Source organism: Mytilus trossulus, chromosome 1 (assembly GCF_036588685.1).
Source record: "Mytilus trossulus isolate FHL-02 chromosome 1, PNRI_Mtr1.1.1.hap1, whole genome shotgun sequence".
Taxonomy (NCBI): domain Eukaryota; kingdom Metazoa; phylum Mollusca; class Bivalvia; order Mytilida; family Mytilidae; genus Mytilus; species Mytilus trossulus.
Genome location: NC_086373.1, coordinates 42,846,013 through 42,855,540, shown reverse-complemented (window position 1 = coordinate 42,855,540; position 9,528 = coordinate 42,846,013).

The following is a 9,528-nucleotide window of genomic DNA, read 5'->3' as shown; positions in this document are numbered from 1 at the left end:
AACCCTAAATGAAGTATAAGTCGGGGTTAAAAATTATCTTTGTTTGTACATTTTTCAGATTTGCATAATTCGTTGTCTTTTTCTAGGATAAAAAGTGTACTTCATTTTGTCCCATCTCGATGTCCATGCATTTTCTAGCAAGGATGTTGTTAATAATTCTAACTATTCATTTTTCACTCTGAATAATCTTGTCTTCTGTAGTAATCAAATATCTGACATATAAATGTATATTAGTATGTAAAATTGTATATCAAAAAGAAAAGTAATTCAGATATAATCTTTATGGACTTTTTCTTTATCCTTATGTGTGGTTTTGTCTTTTTTTACACCCTTTATTTTTTCTATATCTAATTTCTGAGATGATATAGTATGCCATTGGTTTCTCTTTTCTCTGTGTTCAAGACCTTGATAGTCTGAACTCGTTTTTATTAAACAGTTAAAAGAACATGCTTAATTTTCGTTATCTTTTGGAATCATCATTTTGTTTTTTAAAACAGGCTGTACATTCTATATAAAATATGCCAGTCAACCGTAAATGTTTACACCCCAAAAAAGGTCTTTAATATATTAATTTTTCAACTTATTAAATATGTCATAGGATTAAGCATCCCAAACATTACCATTTGACTTGATTTTTTGATTTGTCAATATCAAGAAAACTGTCGTTATTTTCTATAACATTATAATAGTTCCGTTTTTGTCGAGCCTTCGACTTTTGTCGAAAAAGCAAGACATAGCGACCCTACATTCCATCGGCGTCGTTGTCGTTGTCGGCGGTTGCGACCCCAAATATTCACTATGTGGTTAAAGTTTTTGAAGTTTTAATTGCTTTCTTAAACTATTATGGATATGTACCAAACTTGGCCAGATGCTTGTTTATGATTATAAGATAGCATCCAGAAGTAAATTTTGTAAAATAAATATTTTTTCGCGTATTTTACTTATAAATGGACTTAGTTTTTTTGCAAGGAATCATAAAGTTTTAAGAATTTTAATAACCTTCTTAAACTATCCTGGATTTTTACCAAACGTGGACTGAAGCTTGTTTATGATTATAAGATAGCATCCAGATGTAAATTTTGTGAGAATAAAAATCAGTTTTTCCGTATTTTACATATAAATGGACTTAATTATTTGGCCAGGAAACTTAATTTACTCTGTGGTTAAAGTTTTTAGAATATTAATTACTTTCTTAAACTATCCTGAATTTGACGCAATCTTGGACGGAAGCTTGTTCATGATTATAAGATAGTATCCAGAAGGAAAAGTTGTTAAATTTTGTTCTGATTTTTCCGTATTTTACTTATAAATGGACTTAGTTTTTCTTCCAGTTAACATTACATACAGTCTTCAGTTGAAATTTTAAAAACATTTATTAGATTCATAAACTATCCTTGATTTCTACCAAACTTAGACAGAAGCTTCTTACATTCAAAAGATAGTAATGGGAGGAATATTTTGATTATTTTTCCCCTCAGTTTTGAAGAGCCAGCGATTAACAGCAAAAGTAGGCGAGCCCCTGGGTTCCGCGGAATTCAAACCCTTACGAATTTTTATTATTTAAACTACAAAGGACTAACTCTTGTACAAAACTGCAACAGATTATCAAAGACAGTCTACAAGTACAACTTTAACACAAGCCGCTGCTCTTTTTAGCACCGTCATAGCAACGGCTTAGTTGATTGAAAGTGTTCGGTGCAGAGACTGAAATATCTGTGTTTATATAATCAGACTTGAGACAATTACATGGAGGTAAGTATGTATAAGAATAACGTTTTCAACAACGTAGACGGATCCAGGGGGGGGGGGAGGGGGGCGGTATGCTTTCGTTGGAAAAAAACCAGGTTGATTATGTAGGGAATCAGTGAAGCATGACTTGAGCGGGCCCCCCTTAGCTCAGTGGACCCCCTAATGAAAAGTTCTGGATCCGCAACTGAATATTGGTTTGAACAGTGCGAACGTAGTCTTCGAATGTAGAAAAAAGATAATGAAAGTCTTTGTGCTGGTTATTTGCATATAATAATGGAAGGACCATTTAACTTCAAAATGTGAAAAAGGGGAGGGGTAAATATTATCCCAATAAGATATCATCTGATTCAAAATTTGTTCCAAAATATATTGTTGTCAGGCAATATTTATGATAAAAAAAAATATTATGAATTCTGATCTCCTAATACCTTATAGTATAAGTTTTGAAAGAAAAAAAAAGATTTTTGGAGGAGGACATTAAATTTTCGAGCTCAGACAAACCCCCCCCCCCCCCCTTTTGAAGTTAATTCGTTACTTCCTTGTTTAGGGATTGTTTCCTGGATTGTTTTGATAGAGTATTGTTGCAGGTTTTACACTCGAGCAATGTATATATTAAGAAAAAAAAAAAGATATTTAATAAAATAATTAAATCAAATCAAATCTGATGATTAATATTGGCGAACAAAAAAGTATCACATTATGTCGACGGACAATTGTAAGATGCTATAAGATAGAATAAAAATGTATCGAAAATATAACACAAAAGAAATCAATGAAACAACTGCAATCCTAATTTAAGATGCACACACATCTAAAGAAAAAACCCAAATCACATCATGTCACCATATGACAAAAAACCAAAAACCAACTGCAATCAACAAATAAGACGCAAATAAGTCTAAAGAAATTAAAAAATAAATGCCTTTGGCGAGCAACTACCGTCTTGTCAAAACTGTATGATCGAACACAAACATAGCCAAACTGTGACACCAAAGAAATAAGACGCAAACTAAATTAATAGAAATCACAAGATCAATAAATGATGTGTAAAAAATAATTCCCAACGTACAATTGGTCAACACAAACAAAAGGAAATACAACGATATACAAATCTATGCTACAAAACTCAACTTCACAATGGTCAACCAATCCGAGTTACTGCATTACTAAGGTGTAACAAAATGTGTAACAAAACTTTTTAAATAATACAGAAATTATGACTGTCGATGTAATTGTAATTTTTTAAGAAAAAAACATGTCTAACACGCAAATATTATTTAAAAAGAATAGTTTGAATCACTAAAAAGTCATGTAATGTTACATATATAGGGCGGGATGTGTTCGATCCGTCAATTAATTAACGAAACCCCGCCATATAGTAAAATATTCAACTTTGAAATTGCGTACACATGTCATATATAGGTGTGACACTTTGGGAATGACCTTAATCTATTAATACATTTTATATCCCACAACACTTAAATTATATCCATCATTGTGGATATTTTTTTAGTGTTGGGGATATAATTTTTAGCAATTTTCTATCCTAGAGGATAAAATATTCAAGGACATTTTATCTCCCGGATCATTTTACAGGGGGGGGATCAAATTAATTGTTACAGACAATATTCAATTTTTTTATATCTCGCAACAATGATTTCTTGTGTACGCAACAACTTTGAGTAGGTTCAACAGAAAGAATGGTTCGCTATCATGTCTTTTGATCCCCAACGATCCCACTGGTACCACTAATGTATTTCCAATTTGGTGTATAATATTTTTTTTTTTTTTGGGGGGGGGGGGGGGGACAAATAATACTCGTATCATACATTCTTCTTTTGCATTAGCAATTTTATTTGAGGTTAATATTTTTTTTTTTGCCTACATATATTTTTTGCATATACATTGTAAAATGAATATAAACATGAGCAATAAACAAAATGTCAATATTATTTGAGAAGGTTTTGATACTGCCGAGTCTTCCAAAGTTGTAAATACAGAGGACTGTTATTAAGAACCTCTCTTTCATCCTCCTCCTAGTTTTGTTCTACAACGACAATAAGTTCAATAAGAATTGATGCTCATATACAAAAACATTTGCTATCTCAGGGGAAATCTTCAATCATTAATTCACCCTGATGCTATTTCTGAGTTGTCCAGTCTTTATTTGAAAAACAGTTAAGATTACAAGATTACTGACACGGGTGGGATTATCTCTTCCTATATGAAGGTATCTACATATGTTCTTTAGATATCAGTAAGCAGCTTTGATAAAACAGGAGAATTGATATAGGAATTGTTTTTAGAATCGAGAGTCACTGATGAGTCTTTAGTAGACGGAACGGGCGTCTAGCAGTTTATTTAAAAATGTCATTACTGGTACTTTTGATGAATTAATTGTTCAGTCATAATAAATATATCTACCAATGTTGATTATTTTGTTGTATTGCTGGCTTATTGTCCGTTTTACTGTCTTCGTTTTGACATTTGTTATTGTCTGTACTTTGATTTCACAAATAACTGTACAAAAATAGATGTTTTTGATATATTTGTCAATAATATTTCAACTTACACCATCCGTCGATATTATCTGTCACTATGTCCCTGTGATTTTCAGTTCTCTGTGATTTATTATTACAACCGCATATTTCCTTTAAGAAGAATACTAAACCGACGATGGCGACAAAGCAGACCACTCCTACAACAATTATATTCGTCTCATAGCTGCAAAAAAATATGAAAAAATTAATTAAGGTAAGTATAAAAAGAAGTCAATCTAACAAATCATTGTCTTTTTAAAAAATCATGTATTATCCGTCTGCCCCTGCCTATATCACTTCACTCAGCTCTTTTGAAAAAATCAAAACACGGTCATATGACGTAAGACAATAGACTTGTTAACAAAGTTATAGTGCTTAAACGAGTTTGTTATGCTTGACAAGAAGTTTTAACATATTTACTCGCGGTTTACAAGTAATGCGGGGATGTTTATTTTTTTCATTCAACGGGTAATTTGTATAACGGTTCGTTCAGATTTGTTGATTTAGATTTGGCAGTCTCGTTGTGTTTATCACTTTTAAACCGCCGCCGTTTGTACAGGACTGACTTAAAACAAACATCAATAACAGAGAAATAATCCAAGTCGACGTTAAAGTATCGGAGAAAAGCTACATAACTTCACTACTGGCACACAATTAATGGTTTAAAGAAAACCATCCAACATTGCCTGAATGAAAAAATACGAGCAAGTTGTTTCAAAAAGAATAATGTTTCATTTGTAAAACATTCAGGGAAAGAGTATCCACATGTTCTGTAGACCATAAAACATGTTTAAGTAACGTTAGTAGACGTTTGCGCACGCTTTTGGATAAAAAAAACAAAACGTACGCAACACTGCAATCAAAAGGTATATTACGATTAAAAAGTTTGGCATCCACTCGGGTACTTCTTCTATGTCAATAATAGGGCAAAGATAGGTTTCTAACAAACTCGTCCTTAATGTAATGCAAAACGGGTATGTAATTGCTTTTTCAAACTAATTATAAGAGTATAGTTTTGAGAATTACAAATCGACACATGACATCAAGAAAAAAGGGTGCACAAGCAGATTAAACGATTACCACATGTTGTAAACCTTCAGTAGAAAATAATGGGTCAAAACTCAGATTGTTATTAACCGACAAATATAAATCTACATATGTTTAAATTTCGTCACAAAAAACCGAAGACGTTGTTACAGCAAGACATATATGTAATAGAGATGATAACATTTTTCGTATCATTTAAAAAATAAATACCATTATATTAGAATTTAGCATTCTGCTACTACTAAACATAACCCAGGTTTCGAATGGAGAAATGAGTTTTATGTGTTCAATGTATCGCAAATTGGATTGGCATCAAAAGTTTTATTTGAGTAAAATAAATCGCATTGCCAAGAACGAGTATTTACCATTTCCTTTTCATGAAGGACTACCTAGGGAAAAAATCACAGAAAAGAGCTATAATTCAGTTTAGGATATTGTTATTTTTTTTGTGATTTATAATATCCTTTTTACCTTTAAAATATTGAACAACTTTGTACACAAACATTCATGTAAAATCTTAATAATGATTAAATAATATATTAAATCTATCTGTCCATATGGCTCATTGAAAGTTTTTTTTTACTAGGATTCATGGTAACATGTGGACAAAGCCAAAAAGTGGATCAGACAGGAAAACATACGTACGTCATTGACTTCCATTTAAAAACAAATCAGAAAATTGTTCATTTGCATAAAAAAAGAAATATTTTCAACTTGTAATCATGGAAATTATATTGTATATGCACTATAAAGCCTGTTTTTCTAAACATATCATGATAATTATCAAGTTTACAATAAATAATGTATAAAATGTCGTACAGTGTACTATTATTCAGGAAAATACATTTTTGTATGTTTTTGTTTTTCAAATCTCAAAATAGACTTGTATCAGTAGCATCACCGACGAAACTTTTATTTTTAAAATTAACAACCAGTGGGATAGAGTTGGTACATGTACCATACTTTTTGTTCAATAACATTCTGTCCTACATTCATAATATACTTGAATATATATCACAAAAACTTGAGAAATTTCAACCAAAAATGCTTAATAAAACGAAAAACTACCAAAACTTAAAAAAGAAAATGTTTTCTCAAATACATCTTTATTTTGGGTAATTTCTGTTAGTTAACAGCCAAAATAATTTCATTTCACAAATGGTTTCCTTGAATAATTTAGTTGATTTTGCTGTAGTTTACACCAAGCAATTTTAATTTTTTTTTTTAATGTTTAATTGCTAAGTATTATTTTTACTTGTCTGTAGTTTTAGAAACATATCCGCCTCCATTGTGAGAACTCCAATCACGTTCGGAGTCATCCTTGCCGGAATTATATGATCTTCTTCCTGTTCGGACTCTAACTCTACTTCTTGATACACATGGTAAAGCTTAAATTAAGAACACACATTTAGCAGGTAAAGACAACTAGATGTTGAACGTCAGAATACGTCAGCATGATAATTTACCAAGTTCAAAAGTAAACATATTCCGTAAAAATCAGGCTATTGAAACAATAAACTACAATGTATTTTGGGCTACGACGAGTCAACCATACAACTTATAACGCGTGGAATTTGGTTGAACAGCGCTAAACTTTGTTTCTTCTCATCAATGTATTACGAAGTGCACACCATCCAGTAAAACTCCTGTTATCTCTTCAATGGAAGTGAAAACATTTTAAATGCTCAATGCTCTTCAACTTTATACATGTTTGGCTTTTTAACTATTTTGATTTGAGCGACACTGAGTCTGATGTAGACGAAACGCGCGTCGAGCGTATCAAATTATATACCCGGTACCTTTGATGACAATTTTAAGGACACATCGTGTTTACCTGTATTAGAATGCTATTCAGTCAATCAAGTGATTTACTTTTTTTGCATATTATTTCCCCTTGAATAAGTAAACACGAACAATGCGCCACGTATATCCATCTCTGTCTTAGAGTTAAACTGAGGCTTATTTTGACAAAATTGAATCATAATGGTTCTAAAAGTGAATTATTATTTCACTATTTCATTTTCATTAACGATTAAACACCTAAAATCATGTGGTATATTGTTGTATATACATCGAAGCAAGTGCCCCATTAAAGAAATGAGTTATCATACGGTATGCTCTTAAAATTTTCATATGATATATTCTTTCTCCAAAACAGAACTCGTGCATAAAGCACACAGAATAGGACAAATAATTTCTACTTCATATTAAGTTTTACATTTTTCATATAAGTTTTGTTTACCTTTGCATTGACAGAAGTACACAAAGAACTTTAGGCTTAGATACATATTTTTTTATTAGTTTTTAGAAATTGAGGGTACTTTAAGATCTGTGATTAATGTCTTTTTGATATAGGGTGTATGTAAAACTTGCTCCATCTGGTATGTTTTTTTCTTATTGTTACTTGTTTTTCTGCTTGTGTCAATCTAATGAGCCTAGCTATTTTTAATTGATATTTATAGTTTTTTTCTTATGTTTTATTGTTATACACAACTGTCTAAGGTAAAGTGAGGGTGGGGGGCTCCCGCTTACATGTATCAACCCGCAACATTCTGCATGTGCCATAGTTGTATTGTGTACATTGTGTTTTTCTATTAATCTGGACGCTCCGTTTGTTCGTTTGATTTGTTTTAAATTGGTCTTTTGGGAGCTTTTATAGCTGACTATGCGGTTATGTTTTTTCTAATTATTAAATGCCTACGGTGCCATAATTGTAAATATTGATTTCAATTTGTTTCTGGTCGAGATTCGTCACATTGGAAATTTTACCACATCTTCTTAATTTATTGTAGCTATTATAAAATCTATTATGTACAACTGTAAAACAATTTGTATGTGTCTTTTATTGATATTTAACTATTGCATATTGAAATGGTAAAACGCACATATAACATGTCACACTTACTAAACAACCCTATTCGTTTGCCTTTGTGTCCTTTTCTAGAATTAACTCTTTGTAAAGAGGTCTTCTAAAGTGGTCATCATATGGTTTTACCTATACTGCGTAATTAAATTTGAGTGGCCGGTAAAAGAGACGCAAAAGGTAACAAAGGGGCATCCAATAACTTTCAGGGTCATTTCGAAAAAGGACAGAAACATACAAAGTATGCCGATGTTAGTAATGATTAATTTCATTTTTAACACCTATGTAACGTTTGTAAAATAATTATTTTAAGAAACCAATCAACAATTTCCTTTTTTAATCTAATCTTATATCCAAAGAAAAAGAAAAAAAGAGATATACATTTGACGAATGAATACCGAAAGTTTAATTGAAATAATTTTGTGTATCGGTTTTCTTTTAGCTCAGACCTATCAGTACAGCAACGAAACATCACTGGCCTTACTGACATTAAAAAATCTTAAAATAATTTCATTCCTATGCGTCCCTTTTCTTTGAATTGGTAGCAATTAATGAAGCAACGAAATGTAATTATAAACATCTTATTAAAATTCAATCCATTTAATGACAACCCCAAACCATTATTTCAGCTTTCAATTATGGGCAGTCATATTTTGTAAAAAAAAATAATACAATCCTCCTTATGAAGTAGATACACAAATGTTTTTTTTTGTATTTGAGCCATTAAGACTCATCAGTGACACACTTATAATTAAAAAAAAAAGTACAAATAAAGTACAAAGAGCATTGAGAATACAAAAGTCATAAAGTGTTGCCAAGGTAAGTTATTCCTGAGGTTTTTTTTAGTTTTTTTTTAACATACCTTCGAAATAAAGAATAATTATCCACAACATTATTTTGGAGAATTTCATTTTCACTACTTGTTAACCTCGATCATGTATTGGACTATGATATTCTGGTTGTTAGTCGTTAAAGGTTGACCTGAATAATTTTTAAAATGCGGCTAATTGATATTTAAATCAATGGAATTTCCATTCATTTCCTTTAAAATTTTCCCATTCATCAACTACAGGAAGATTTTTTTCTTTATGTAACAATAAAGTACTACAATGAACACACCTTATTTTTTGTTGAAAGTTTTGAAAACAAAGAGGTTACTTAAAACATGAGTAAGGGGAAAATTTGTTGATGTGATGAATGATGCATTCATCTTTTGCATAAGAATTTATGTTTAAGGTTTATAATTATTTTTTGCGTACATATATATATATATGATCAAATTTTAAAACGAATAAAAATATAAACAATAAACAAGTGTCAATACAATTT